The 13,872-nt window shown below is 52.0% G+C and overlaps 2 non-coding genes and 1 pseudogene across 2 annotated transcripts; all 3 read left to right on the top strand.

The window, feature by feature from the left end:
* The first annotated feature begins 9,810 nt into the window (after window positions 1-9,810).
* LOC147871033 (small subunit ribosomal RNA) lies at window positions 9,811-11,728 on the top strand. Its single transcript, XR_015532897.1, has one exon. It is a non-coding gene; the product is annotated as a small subunit ribosomal RNA (ribosomal RNA).
* Window positions 11,729-12,552: 824 nt separating this feature from the next.
* Window positions 12,553-12,708, top strand: LOC147871032 (5.8S ribosomal RNA). The gene has a single exon (XR_015532901.1). It is a non-coding gene; the product is annotated as a 5.8S ribosomal RNA (ribosomal RNA).
* A 514-nt stretch (window positions 12,709-13,222) lies between these two features.
* LOC147871031 (large subunit ribosomal RNA) overlaps window positions 13,223-13,872 on the top strand; it is a 4,701-nt pseudogene continuing 4,051 nt past the window's right edge.

Raw genomic sequence — 13,872 nt, 5'->3', positions numbered from 1 at the left:
CGGGGCTGCTTCGAAGCACGAGACCGTGCCGTGATAGCGCCTTCCTAAGAATAAGAAATAGAACGAATATAACTTCAGCGGCTAAGTCCGAAATATTCCAAAATGCAGTAAAATATTCTTAATTGAAAAAAAATGGGCTTGCTGTGCACAATAATGCCGTTAATTGTCTAAAAATAAATTTCCGAAATTTAACTCAAAAGTCATGGCTCTGCGGCTATGTCCCGTGGTGCTTGGAACTTGAAATCAGTTCTGCGGCTATGTCCGACCGTGCGTGTTAGTTGAGTCGCTTCAGCGGCTAAGTCCGAAAATTTCCAAAATGCAGAAAAATATACATAATTGAAGAAAGTTGGCCTTGCTGTGCTTAATAATATCGTTAATAGATTAAAAATAAATTTCCGCTGTGTTAGGTGGGCCTTACTTGGACGGTACGAATTCTGCGGCTATGTCCCGTGGTGCGTGGTACTTGAAACCAGTTCTGCGGCTATGTCCGACCGAGCGTGTTAGTTGAGTCGCTTCAGCGGCTAAGTCCAAAAAATTTCCAAAATGCAGAAAAATACACATAATTGAAGAAAATTGGGCTTGCTGTGCTTAATAATATCGTTAATAGATTAAAAATAAATTTCCGCTGTGTTAGCTGGGCCTTACTTGGACGGTACGAATTCTGCGGCTATGTCCCGTGGTGCGTGGTACTTGAAACCAGTTCTGCGGCTATGTCCGACCGTGCGTGTTAGTTGAGTCGCTTCAGCGGCTAAGTCAAAAAATTTCCAAAATGCAGAAAAATACACATAATTGAAGAAAATTGGGCTTGCTGTGCATAGTAATGCCGTTAATTGACTAAAAATAAATTTCCGCTGTGTTAGGTGGGCCTTACTTGGACGGTACGAATTCTGCGGCTATGTCCCGTGGTGCGTGGTACTTGAAACCAGTTCTGCGGCTATGTCCCACCGTGCGTGTTACTTGAGTCGCTTCAGCGGCTAAGTCCGAAAATTTCCAAAATGCAGAAAAATATACATAATTGAAGAAAGTTGGCCTTGCTGTGCTTAATAATATCGTTAATAGATTAAAAATAAATTTCCGCTGTGTTAGGTGGGCCTTACTTGGACGGTACGAATTCTGCGGCTATGTCCCGTGGTGCGTGGTACTTGAAACCAGTTCTGCGGCTATGTCCGACCGTGCGTGTTAGTTGAGTCGCTTCAGCGGCTAAGTCCAAAAAATTTCCAAAATGCAGAAAAATACACATAATTGAAGAAAATTGGGCTTGCTGTGCTTAATAATGTCGTTAATAGATTAAAAATAAATTTCCGCTGTGTTAGGTGGGCCTTACTTGGACGGTACGAATTCTGCGGCTATGTCCCGTGGTGCGTGGTACTTGAAACCAGTTCTGCGGCTATGTCCGACCGTGCGTGTTAGTTGAGTCGCTTCAGCGGCTAAGTCCGAAAATTTCCAAAATGCAGAAAAATATACATAATTGAAGAAAGTTGGCCTTGCTGTGCTTAATAATATCGTTAATAGATTAAAAATAAATTTCCGCTGTGTTAGGTGGGCCTTACTTGGACGGTACGAATTCTGCGGCTATGTCCCGTGGTGCGTGGTACTTGAAATCAGTTCTGCGGCTATGTCCCACCGTGCGTGTTACTTGAGTCGCTTCAGCGGCTAAGTCCGAAAATTTCCAAAATGCAGAAAAATATACATAATTGAAGAAAGTTGGCCTTGCTGTGCTTAATAATATCGTTAATAGATTAAAAATAAATTTCCGCTGTGTTAGGTGGGCCTTACTTGGACGGTACGAATTCTGCGGCTATGTCCCGTGGTGCGTGGTACTTGAAATCAGTTCTGCGGCTATGTCCCACCGTGCGTGTTACTTGAGTCGCTTCAGCGGCTAAGTCCGAAAATTTCCAAAATGCAGAAAAATATACATAATTGAAGAAAGTTGGCCTTGCTGTGCTTAATAATATCGTTAATAGATTAAAAATAAATTTCCGCTGTGTTAGGTGGGCCTTACTTGGACGGTACGAATTCTGCGGCTATGTCCCGTGGTGCGTGGTACTTGAAATCAGTTCTGCGGCTATGTCCCACCGTGCGTGTTACTTGAGTCGCTTCAGCGGCTAAGTCCGAAAATTTCCAAAATGCAGAAAAATATACATAATTGAAGAAAGTTGGCCTTGCTGTGCTTAATAATATCGTTAATAGATTAAAAATAAATTTCCGCTGTGTTAGGTGGGCCTTACTTGGACGGTACGAATTCTGCGGCTATGTCCCGTGGTGCGTGGTACTTGAAACCAGTTCTGCGGCTATGTCCGACCGTGCGTGTTAGTTGAGTCGCTTCAGCGGCTAAGTCCGAAAATTTCCAAAATGCAGAAAAATATTCATAATTGAAGAAAGTTGGCCTTGCTGTGCATAGTAATGCCGTTAATTGACTAAAAATAAATTTCCGCTGTGTTAGCTGGGCCTTACTTGGACGGTACGAATTCTGCGGCTATGTCCCGTGGTGCGTGGTACTTGAAACCAGTTCTGCGGCTATGTCCGACCGTGCGTGTTAGTTGAGTCGCTTCAGCGGCTAAGTCCAAAAAATTTCCAAAATGCAGAAAAATACACATAATTGAAGAAAATTGGGCTTGCTGTGCATAGTAATGCCGTTAATTGACTAAAAATAAATTTCCGCTGTGTTAGGTGGGCCTTACTTGGACGGTACGAATTCTGCGGCTATGTCCCGTGGTGCGTGGTACTTGAAACCAGTTCTGCGGCTATGTCCCACCGTGCGTGTTACTTGAGTCGCTTCAGCGGCTAAGTCCGAAAATTTCCAAAATGCAGAAAAATATACATAATTGAAGAAAGTTGGCCTTGCTGTGCTTAATAATATCGTTAATAGATTAAAAATAAATTTCCGCTGTGTTAGGTGGGCCTTACTTGGACGGTACGAATTCTGCGGCTATGTCCCGTGGTGCGTGGTACTTGAAATCAGTTCTGCGGCTGTCCCACCGTGCGTGTTACTTGAGTCGCTTCAGCGGCTAAGTCCGAAAATTTCCAAAATGCAGAAAAATATACATAATTGAAGAAAGTTGGCCTTGCTGTGCTTAATAATATCGTTAATAGATTAAAAATAAATTTCCGCTGTGTTAGGTGGGCCTTACTTGGACGGTACGAATTCTGCGGCTATGTCCCGTGGTGCGTGGTACTTGAAATCAGTTCTGCGGCTATGTCCCACCGTGCGTGTTACTTGAGTCGCTTCAGCGGCTAAGTCCGAAAATTTCCAAAATGCAGAAAAATATACATAATTGAAGAAAGTTGGCCTTGCTGTGCTTAATAATATCGTTAATAGATTAAAAATAAATTTCCGCTGTGTTAGGTGGGCCTTACTTGGACGGTACGAATTCTGCGGCTATGTCCCGTGGTGCGTGGTACTTGAAATCAGTTCTGCGGCTATGTCCCACCGTGCGTGTTACTTGAGTCGCTTCAGCGGCTAAGTCCGAAAATTTCCAAAATGCAGAAAAATATACATAATTGAAGAAAGTTGGCCTTGCTGTGCTTAATAATATCGTTAATAGATTAAAAATAAATTTCCGCTGTGTTAGGTGGGCCTTACTTGGACGGTACGAATTCTGCGGCTATGTCCCGTGGTGCGTGGTACTTGAAACCAGTTCTGCGGCTATGTCCGACCGTGCGTGTTAGTTGAGTCGCTTCAGCGGCTAAGTCCAAAAAATTTCCAAAATGCAGAAAAATACACATAATTGAAGAAAATTGGGCTTGCTGTGCTTAATAATATCGTTAATAGATTAAAAATAAATTTCCGCTGTGTTAGCTGGGCCTTACTTGGACGGTACGAATTCTGCGGCTATGTCCCGTGGTGCGTGGTACTTGAAATCAGTTCTGCGGCTGTCCCACCGTGCGTGTTACTTGAGTCGCTTCAGCGGCTAAGTCCGAAAATTTCCAAAATGCAGAAAAATATACATAATTGAAGAAAGTTGGCCTTGCTGTGCTTAATAATATCGTTAATAGATTAAAAATAAATTTCCGCTGTGTTAGGTGGGCCTTACTTGGACGGTACGAATTCTGCGGCTATGTCCCGTGGTGCGTGGTACTTGAAATCAGTTCTGCGGCTATGTCCCACCGTGCGTGTTACTTGAGTCGCTTCAGCGGCTAAGTCCGAAAATTTCCAAAATGCAGAAAAATATACATAATTGAAGAAAGTTGGCCTTGCTGTGCTTAATAATATCGTTAATAGATTAAAAATAAATTTCCGCTGTGTTAGGTGGGCCTTACTTGGACGGTACGAATTCTGCGGCTATGTCCCGTGGTGCGTGGTACTTGAAATCAGTTCTGCGGCTATGTCCCACCGTGCGTGTTACTTGAGTCGCTTCAGCGGCTAAGTCCGAAAATTTCCAAAATGCAGAAAAATATTCATAATTGAAGAAAGTTGGCCTTGCTGTGCATAGTAATGCCGTTAATTGACTAAAAATAAATTTCCGCTGTGTTAGCTGGGCCTTACTTGGACGGTACGAATTCTGCGGCTATGTCCCGTGGTGCGTGGTACTTGAAACCAGTTCTGCGGCTATGTCCGACCGTGCGTGTTAGTTGAGTCGCTTCAGCGGCTAAGTCCAAAAAATTTCCAAAATGCAGAAAAATACACATAATTGAAGAAAATTGGGCTTGCTGTGCATAGTAATGCCGTTAATTGACTAAAAATAAATTTCCGCTGTGTTAGGTGGGCCTTACTTGGACGGTACGAATTCTGCGGCTATGTCCCGTGGTGCGTGGTACTTGAAACCAGTTCTGCGGCTATGTCCCACCGTGCGTGTTACTTGAGTCGCTTCAGCGGCTAAGTCCGAAAATTTCCAAAATGCAGAAAAATATACATAATTGAAGAAAGTTGGCCTTGCTGTGCTTAATAATATCGTTAATAGATTAAAAATAAATTTCCGCTGTGTTAGGTGGGCCTTACTTGGACGGTACGAATTCTGCGGCTATGTCCCGTGGTGCGTGGTACTTGAAACCAGTTCTGCGGCTATGTCCGACCGTGCGTGTTAGTTGAGTCGCTTCAGCGGCTAAGTCCAAAAAATTTCCAAAATGCAGAAAAATACACATAATTGAAGAAAATTGGGCTTGCTGTGCTTAATAATATCGTTAATAGATTAAAAATAAATTTCCGCTGTGTTAGCTGGGCCTTACTTGGACGGTACGAATTCTGCGGCTATGTCCCGTGGTGCGTGGTACTTGAAACCAGTTCTGCGGCTATGTCCGACCGTGCGTGTTAGTTGAGTCGCTTCAGCGGCTAAGTCCAAAAAATTTCCAAAATGCAGAAAAATACACATAATTGAAGAAAATTGGGCTTGCTGTGCTTAATAATATCGTTAATAGATTAAAAATAAATTTCCGCTGTGTTAGCTGGGCCTTACTTGGACGGTACGAATTCTGCGGCTATGTCCCGTGGTGCGTGGTACTTGAAATCAGTTCTGCGGCTATGTCCCACCGTGCGTGTTACTTGAGTCGCTTCAGCGGCTAAGTCCGAAAATTTCCAAAATGCAGAAAAATATACATAATTGAAGAAAGTTGGCCTTGCTGTGCTTAATAATATCGTTAATAGATTAAAAATAAATTTCCGCTGTGTTAGGTGGGCCTTACTTGGACGGTACGAATTCTGCGGCTATGTCCCGTGGTGCGTGGTACTTGAAACCAGTTCTGCGGCTATGTCCGACCGTGCGTGTTAGTTGAGTCGCTTCAGCGGCTAAGTCCAAAAAATTTCCAAAATGCAGAAAATACACATAATTGAAGAAAATTGGGCTTGCTGTGCATAGTAATGCCGTTAATTGACTAAAAATAAATTTCCGCTGTGTTAGCTGGGCCTTACTTGGACGGTACGAATTCTGCGGCTATGTCCCGTGGTGCGTGGTACTTGAAACCAGTTCTGCGGCTATGTCCCACCGTGCGTGTTACTTGAGTCGCTTCAGCGGCTAAGTCCGAAAATTTCTAAAGTGCAGAAAAATATTAAATAAAGCGGTTATATAAGTAAGTATGTGTATGTATTCTAACATATACAAAATTTAGTATGATCGGAAATGATTAAGGAAGAGAAAAACTTAATTAAAATTTCTGGCGGCAGCCGAAGGGCCATCCGCCGGTGTCCGCGGCTCTGCCTCTTCCGTGACTGACGAATGCTGAGATAAGGGGGGTCCAGACTATAGTATATGAGCTTGGCGAGCGAGGCTCTCCTCGAGCAGGGGGAAGTCTGAGATTGGACTACCGGCCGCCGGGGACCCTGTCGCCGGCAGGCCATTCGCGCTTCCGCCCCGCGTTGGCTGAGGCAGTTTAGGGCAAGAGTGGCACAAGTGCACCGACCGCCGTGTCCTTTGGGGTCGGCGCCCGTCACCCCGCTCAGTGGCCGGCGAAGACCGGCCGAGTCTCGGGTTCGAGTCGGCACAGGACACTGAGTGCAAGAGTGACACAAGTAACGGCGTTCACGGGCGGCCTCTGGGAGATTGCCCTCAGTACCACCGGGCAACGCGGGGGACTGCAGGCCTCGACCCGCGCCGCTCGATCCCCGTTTAGGGCAAGAGTGGCACAAGTGCACCGACCGCCGTGTCCTTTGGGGTCGGCGCCCGTCACCCCGCTCAGTGGCCGGCGAAGACTGGTCGAGTCTCGGGTTCGAGTCGGCACTCGAGCCTGAGTGCAAGAGTGGCACAAGTGATGGTCTTCACGGGCGGCCTCTGGGAAGCTGCCCCTAGTACCAGCGGACAACAGCGAGGGACTGCAGGCCTCGGCCCGCGCTACTTGCGACCGTTTAGGGCAAGAGGGGCACAAGTGTATCGACCGCCGTGTAATTTGTGGTCAACCCGCGCTGTTGCCTGCGAAGACCGGCCGAGTCTCGGGTTCGAGTCGGCACAGGGCACTGAGTGCAAGAGTGACACAAGTAACGGCCTTCACGGGCGGCCTCTGGGAGATTGCCCTCAGTACCACCGGGCAACGCGGGGGACTGCAGGCCTCGTCCCGCGCCGCTCGATCCCCGTTTAGGGCAAGAGTGGCACATGTGCACCGATCGCCGTCTTCAACGGGGTCGGCGCCCGTCAACCCGCGCAGTGGCCGGCGGAGGCTCCGGTTCGAGTCGGCACTCGATTCCGAGTGCAAGAGTGGCACACGTGACGGCCTTCACGGGCGGCCTCTGGGAAGCTGCACTTAGTACCAGCGGACAACCGCGGGGGAATGCTTTCCTCGGCCCGGTGTACTTGCAACCGTTTAGTGCAAGTGGGGCACAAATGCACCGACCGCCGTGTCCATCGGGGTTGGCGCACGTCAACACGCGCGGTGTCCGGCGGAGGCTCGGGCTCGAGTCGGCCCTCGACTACGAGTGCAAGAGTGGCACATGTGACGGCCTTTACAGGTGGCTTCTGTGAGCCGGCCCTTAGTACCAGCGTGCATCCGCGGGAGACTGAAGACCTCTCCCCGCGCTGCTCGAACCCCGTTTAGGGCAAGAGGGGCACATGTGCACCGATCGCCGTCTTCATCGGGGACGGCGCCCGTCAACCCACGCAGTGGCCGGCGGAGGCTCCGGTTCGAGTCGGCACTCGATTCCGAGTGCAAGAGCGGCACACGTGACGGCCTTCACGGGCGGCCTCTGGGAAGCTGCACTTAGAACCAGCGCGCATCCGCCGGGGGACTGCTGGCCTCGGCCCGCTCTACTTGCAACCGTTTAGGGCAAGTGGAGCACAAGTGCACCGACCGCCGTGTCCATCGGGGTTGGCGCACGTCATCACGCGCGGTGTCCGGCGGAGACTCGGGCTCGAGTCGGCACTCATCTACGAGTGCAAGAGTGGCACATGTGAAGGCCTTAACGGGCGGCCTCTGGGAAGCTGCACTTAGAACGAGCGCGCATCCGCCGGGGACTGAATTCCTCTCCCCGCGCTGCTCGAACCCCGTTTAGGGCATGGGGGGCACATGTGCACCGATCGCCGTCTTCATCGGGGTCGGCGCCCGTCAACCCACGCAGTGGCCGGCGGAGGCTCCGGTTCGAGTCGGCACTCGATTCCGAGTGCAAGAGTGGCACAAGTGATGGCCTTCACGGGCGGCCTCTCGGAAGCTGCACTTAGAACGAGCGCGCATCCGCCGGGGACTGAATTCCTCTCCCCGCGCTGCTCGAACCCCGTTTAGGGCAAGAGGGGCACAAGTGTACAGAAGTCCGTCTCCTGGGGAATCGCGTGCTCGGCTGCCCTCAATGGACAGGCAGAAGCAGGGGTCTGCTCGTAGGTGACTCGGCACTCGAGTGCAAGATTGGCGCAAGTGACGACTTCTCGTGCGGTCACGGTGAGGCTGCCGGCGGTGTCTCTGGCTTCTGCCGCATATATATTCCCGTTCGTGCCCTCCACGTCTTCAGATTTCAAAGTCCCATCCGTGCGTGTTAGGTAGGCCGATTTTAGGGGACCTGCCGCTCGCATTCGGCCGGGTCGCGCTCTCTGAGGCTCAGACGTTACGAGTCTCCCCTGAAAACGCCGCGCTGGCACCTTATTTTGTAGGAAAATTTCACACTTCCTCTAGTTGAACTAACGGATGCGTCGCTGATAAATTGGCCCTTTTTCCGCATAAGACGATTCCTGAGCCTTGGGTGGTGTCTGGATACATCAGGAGGACACAACTGACGGAAGAAAAGCCCGGGTCCGTCCTCCGCCCGGCAGGGGAACGATTTTACGAAAAAGGCCGGCTTCGTTCCCCTTCCCGGCAAGCAGCAGGTGGACGATTTTACGAGAAAGACCGGGTTCGTCCACCTTCCCGGCAAGCAACAGGGGAACGATTTTACGAAGAAGGCCGGCTTCGTTCCCCTTTCCGGCAAGCAACAGGAGGACGATTTGACGTTAAAGACCGGGTTCGTCCTCCTTCCCGGCAAGCAACAGGGGAACGATTTTACAAAAAAGGCCGGCTTCGTTCCCCTTCCCGGCAACCAGCAGGTGGACGATTTGACGATAAAGACCGGGTTCGTCCACCTTCCCGGCAAGCAACAGGGGAACGATTTTACGAAAAAGACCGGCTTCGTTCCCCTTCCCGGCAAGCAGCAGGTGGACGATTTTACGAGAGAGACCGGGTTCGTCCACCTTCCCGGCAAGCAACAGGGGAACGATTTTACGAAAAAGGCCGGCTTCGTTCCCCTTTCCGGCAAGCAACAGGAGGACGATTTGACGATAAAGACCGGGTTCGTCCTCCTTCCCGGCAAGCAACAGGGGAACGATTTTACGAAAAAGGCCGGCTTCGTTCCCCTTCCCGGCAACCAGCAGGTGGACGATTTGACGATAAAGACCGGGTTCGTCCACCTTCCCGGCAAGCAACAGGGGAACGATTTTACGAAAAAGACCGGCTTTGTTCCCCTTCCCGGCAAGCAGCAGGTGGACGATTTTACGAGAGAGACCGGGTTCGTCCACCTTCCCGGCAAGCAACAGGGGAACGATTTTACGAAAAAGGCCGGCTTCGTTCCCCTTCCCGGCAAACCCTTCGCCACCGCGATGCCGCGGCCCTCTGTCCCCCGGACACGGTCTATAGGCGGCGTATCGTGGACACACTGCAACCGACTCACTCGTAGTCCGGGCGCGTGCTAGACTCGCGATGCCAAACGGCGCTTCGGCGCTTATGCATGTCGAGTGAAGAGAGGGAAGGGTGCCCTAATGGCACCACGGTTCTGGGGGCGCTCACGTGGCGTCCCCCTAACGGCACGAAGTGGCCCCTGCTCGCAGGGGCGCACGGAGTGCGAGCGTTGAAGTATGAACTGGACCCCCTCGCCGGACCCATCCGGGACCGCGTGGAGGGGGAGGAACGAGCTCCAAGTGAGTCTTCGGTTCCCTGGTTGATCCTGCCAGTAGTCATATGCTTGTCTCAAAGATTAAGCCATGCATGTCTCAGTGCAAGCCAAATTAAGGTGAAACCGCGAATGGCTCATTAAATCAGTTATGGTTCCTTAGATGGTGGACAGTTACTTGGATAACTGTGGTAATTCTAGAGCTAATACATGCAACCGAGTCCCGACCGGAGACGGTCGGGACGCTTTTATTAGATCAAAACCAATCGGTCGCTCACGCGGCCGTTTGCCTTGGTGACTCTGAATAAATGGAGGCGGATCGCACGGTCTACGAACCGGCGACGCATCTTTCAAATGTCTGCCTTATCAACTGTCGATGGTAGGCTCTGCGCCTACCATGGTTGTAACGGGTAACGGGGAATCAGGGTTCGATTCCGGAGAGGGAGCCTGAGAAACGGCTACCACATCCAAGGAAGGCAGCAGGCGCGCAAATTACCCACTCCCGGCACGGGGAGGTAGTGACGAAAAATAACGATACGGGACTCATCCGAGGCCCCGTAATCGGAATGAGTACACTCTAAAGACTTTAACGAGTATCCATTGGAGGGCAAGTCTGGTGCCAGCAGCCGCGGTAATTCCAGCTCCAATAGCGTATATTAAAGCTGTTGCGGTTAAAAAGCTCGTAGTCGGACTTGTGTCCCACGCTGCCGGTTCACCGCCCGTCGGTGTCTAACTGGCACGCACGTGCGGACGTCCTGCCGGTGGCCCGAGCCGGCGCCCGCGGGCGATGGGGGCGGCGACGCTCCCACGCCTCGGGTCGTCTCGGGGAGGGCCTACACAATCCCGTCGCGGTGCTCTTGACCGAGTGTCACGATGGGCCGGCACTTTTACTTTGAACAAATTAGAGTGCTTAAAGCAGGCAGCAGCCGCCTGAATACCGAGTGCATGGAATAATGGAATAGGACCTCGGTTCTATTTTGTTGGTTTTCGGAAGCCCCGAGGTAATGATCAAAAGGGACAGACGGGGGCATTCGTATTGCGACGTTAGAGGTGAAATTCTTGGATCGTCGCAAGACGGACAGAAGCGAAAGCATTTGCCAAGAATGTTTTCTCTGATCAAGAACGAAAGTTAGAGGTTCGAAGGCGATCAGATACCGCCCTAGTTCTAACCATAAACGATGCCAGCCAGCAATCCGCCGAAGTTCCTCCGATGACTCGGCGGGCGGCTTCCGGGAAACCAAAGCTTTTGGGTTCCGGGGGAAGTATGGTTGCAAAGCTGAAACTTAAAGGAATTGACGGAAGGGCACCACCAGGAGTGGAGCCTGCGGCTTAATTTGACTCAACACGGGAAACCTCACCAGGCCCAGACACCGGGAGGATTGACAGATTGAGAGCTCTTTCTTGATTCGGTGGGTGGTGGTGCATGGCCGTTCTTAGTTGGTGGAGCGATTTGTCTGGTTAATTCCGATAACGAACGAGACTCTAGCCTGCTAAATAGTCGCATCCGGTATCCTCTGTGCTACCGGCGACTCCTAATCTTCTTAGAGGGACAGGCGGCTTCTAGCCGCACGAGATTGAGCAATAACAGGTCTGTGATGCCCTTAGATGTTCTGGGCCGCACGCGCGCTACACTGAAGGAATCAGCGTGTCCTCCCTGGCCGAAAGGTCCGGGTAACCCGCTGAACCTCCTTCGTGCTAGGGATTGGGGCTTGCAATTGTTCCCCATGAACGAGGAATTCCCAGTAAGCGCGAGTCATAAGCTCGCGTTGATTACGTCCCTGCCCTTTGTACACACCGCCCGTCGCTACTACCGATTGAATGATTTAGTGAGGTCTTCGGACCGGTGGGCGCGGGGTTTCGGCCCTTCGATTCCACCGGGAAGATGCCCGAACTTGATCATTTAGAGGAAGTAAAAGTCGTAACAAGGTTTCCGTAGGTGAACCTGCGGAAGGATCATTAACGGCACCGAGAGTGACCGAACAGAGAAGGAAGGCATTAAGAAACCGAGGACGGTTGCTGGCTCTGGGGGAGTGCGTAATCTCGCTTGCGAGTGGACCGCCTTCTCGTGGAAGTACCCGTGTCTGGTCATTCATGATAATACAACCTCTACTGATGACTGAAAAATAGATGACGTCAACCTGAGGGGGGACCGGTCGGCGAAAGTCGCACCGACTCCCCCCGCATGAGGGGGAAGACGCATCATAATATGTGACCACTACTGATGACTGAAAAATAGATGACGTCAACCTGAGGGGGGACCGGTCGGCGAAAGTCGCACCGTCTCCCCCCGAATGAGGGGAAGACGCATCAAAAATTAATAAAAGGAAGGCATTAAGAATGAACCAGATGAACGGGGCTCTGCGGAAGGCGTAATCTCGCCTGTGATTGGACCGGCTCTTCCTGGCAGCGGCCGGATCTCGGAGATAACGTCGTCGGCCTGAGGTGTCCAGGTCGGCGAAGTAATCCCCCGGAGGGGGACGGCAAGACCGTCCCGCCTCGAGGTGGGAAGTAGGAGCGAAAGATGGTGAGTGGGTGCCGGCGGCACGCGGGCTCCGAGGATCCTCAGGGATCCAAGGACAACCCGCGCGACCGCGAGCACTGGGCTTAAAGCCACTTTATCTGCCCACGCAAGGCCGTTTCGGCGGCGCTTGAACGAGAGGGGAGCGCGGTCTGACCGTGCCGCTGTTCTGGGGGCAGCTCCCCCTCGAAAAATAACAACTACCTGTCCTACGGGACTAGCAGTAGCATCCTACCCGAAGCTCTGCTCGAATCTAGAGAAAAACAACCCTGAGCGGTGGATCACTCGGCTCGTGGGTCGATGAAGAACGCAGCTAATTGCGCGTCGACATGTGAACTGCAGGACACATGAACATCGACGTTTCGAACGCACATTGCGGTCCTTGGATTTCCAATCCCGGACCACGCCTGGCTGAGGGTCGGCTACATGAAACCCGTGGGCCCGCGCGGTCTTTAAGATAATAAGGGAAAGAAAGAAAGAAAGAAAGAGAAAGAAAGAAATAAAGGCACGCGAGCGGCCCTACGCTGGGGGGTCTGACGAGCCTGCACCTCGCACCGCCGGCGTCGCTCCGAGCAATCGGTGGCGGCGTCGGCGACTGCGAGGAGGTTAAGGGGAGTCAGTCGCCCTTGAAGGCTTCACAGGGTTCGGTGGAGCGAGCGGATAGACTTAGCTCGCCCTCCTCTCCTCGGCGACGGGGCCCATCCTTCCCCGATCGCGTCTGAGAAGAACTGACGCCCGGCTTGATGTGATGGGAGACAGGCAAACTCCCGAGACAGAGAGAGACACACACTTGCCGGGCGGGAGCGAAAGATATGACCACAATAAATAATGACCACAAAAAAACAAAAAACAAAAACAAAAAGAAATCAGTTCAATGAGAGAGGCTAAGCTTCCGACCGCTCACATCGGCCCGTCGGTACAAAAAACCATCTTTCCGACCTCAGATCAGGCGAGACTACCCGCTGAATTTAAGCATATTACTAGGCGGAGGAAAAGAAACTAACAAGGATTCCCCCAGTAGCTGCGAGCGAACAGGGAAGAGCCCAGCACGGAATCCCGCGCGGAGACGTGCAGGGAGATGTCGTGTGTGGGAGGTCCCACTCTCCCGGGGCGCGGTCCAGCGAGTCCAAGTCTCCCTTGAATGGGGCCATCGCCCGCAGAGGGTGCCAGGCCCGTAGGACCGCGGCCGCTCCCGGGTGGGGACTCTCCTCAGAGTCGTGTTCCTTGAGAGTGGAGCACTAAGAGGGTGGTAAACTCCATCTAAGGCTAAATATGACCACGAGACCGATAGCGAACAAGTACCGTGAGGGAAAGTTGAAAAGAACTTTGAAGAGAGAGTTCAATAGTACGTGAAACCGTTCAGGGGTAAACGGGAGAGACCCGGAAGACCGATTGGGGAGATTCAGCCCCGTCCGCGCAGTGCCGGCCCCCGGGCGGGTGCTCCCGGATGTTCCCGGCCGCCGGTCGCGCCGCGAGGCGCGCGCCGGTGCGAGTCGGGCCCACCGGCCGCTCGGGGTCTAAAGCCGCGGCCGCGGCGGGGTGCATTTCCTGCCCCTAGTAGGACGTCGGGACCCGTTGGAGGAGC

The sequence above is a fragment of the Zootermopsis nevadensis genome, unplaced genomic scaffold (genome assembly GCF_977971745.1).
Source record: "Zootermopsis nevadensis isolate Lab colony 2312 unplaced genomic scaffold, Znev_1.0 Znev_ptg000075l, whole genome shotgun sequence".
NCBI lineage: Eukaryota > Metazoa > Arthropoda > Insecta > Blattodea > Termopsidae > Zootermopsis > Zootermopsis nevadensis.
This window is presented reverse-complemented; position numbering and strand designations above follow the sequence as displayed.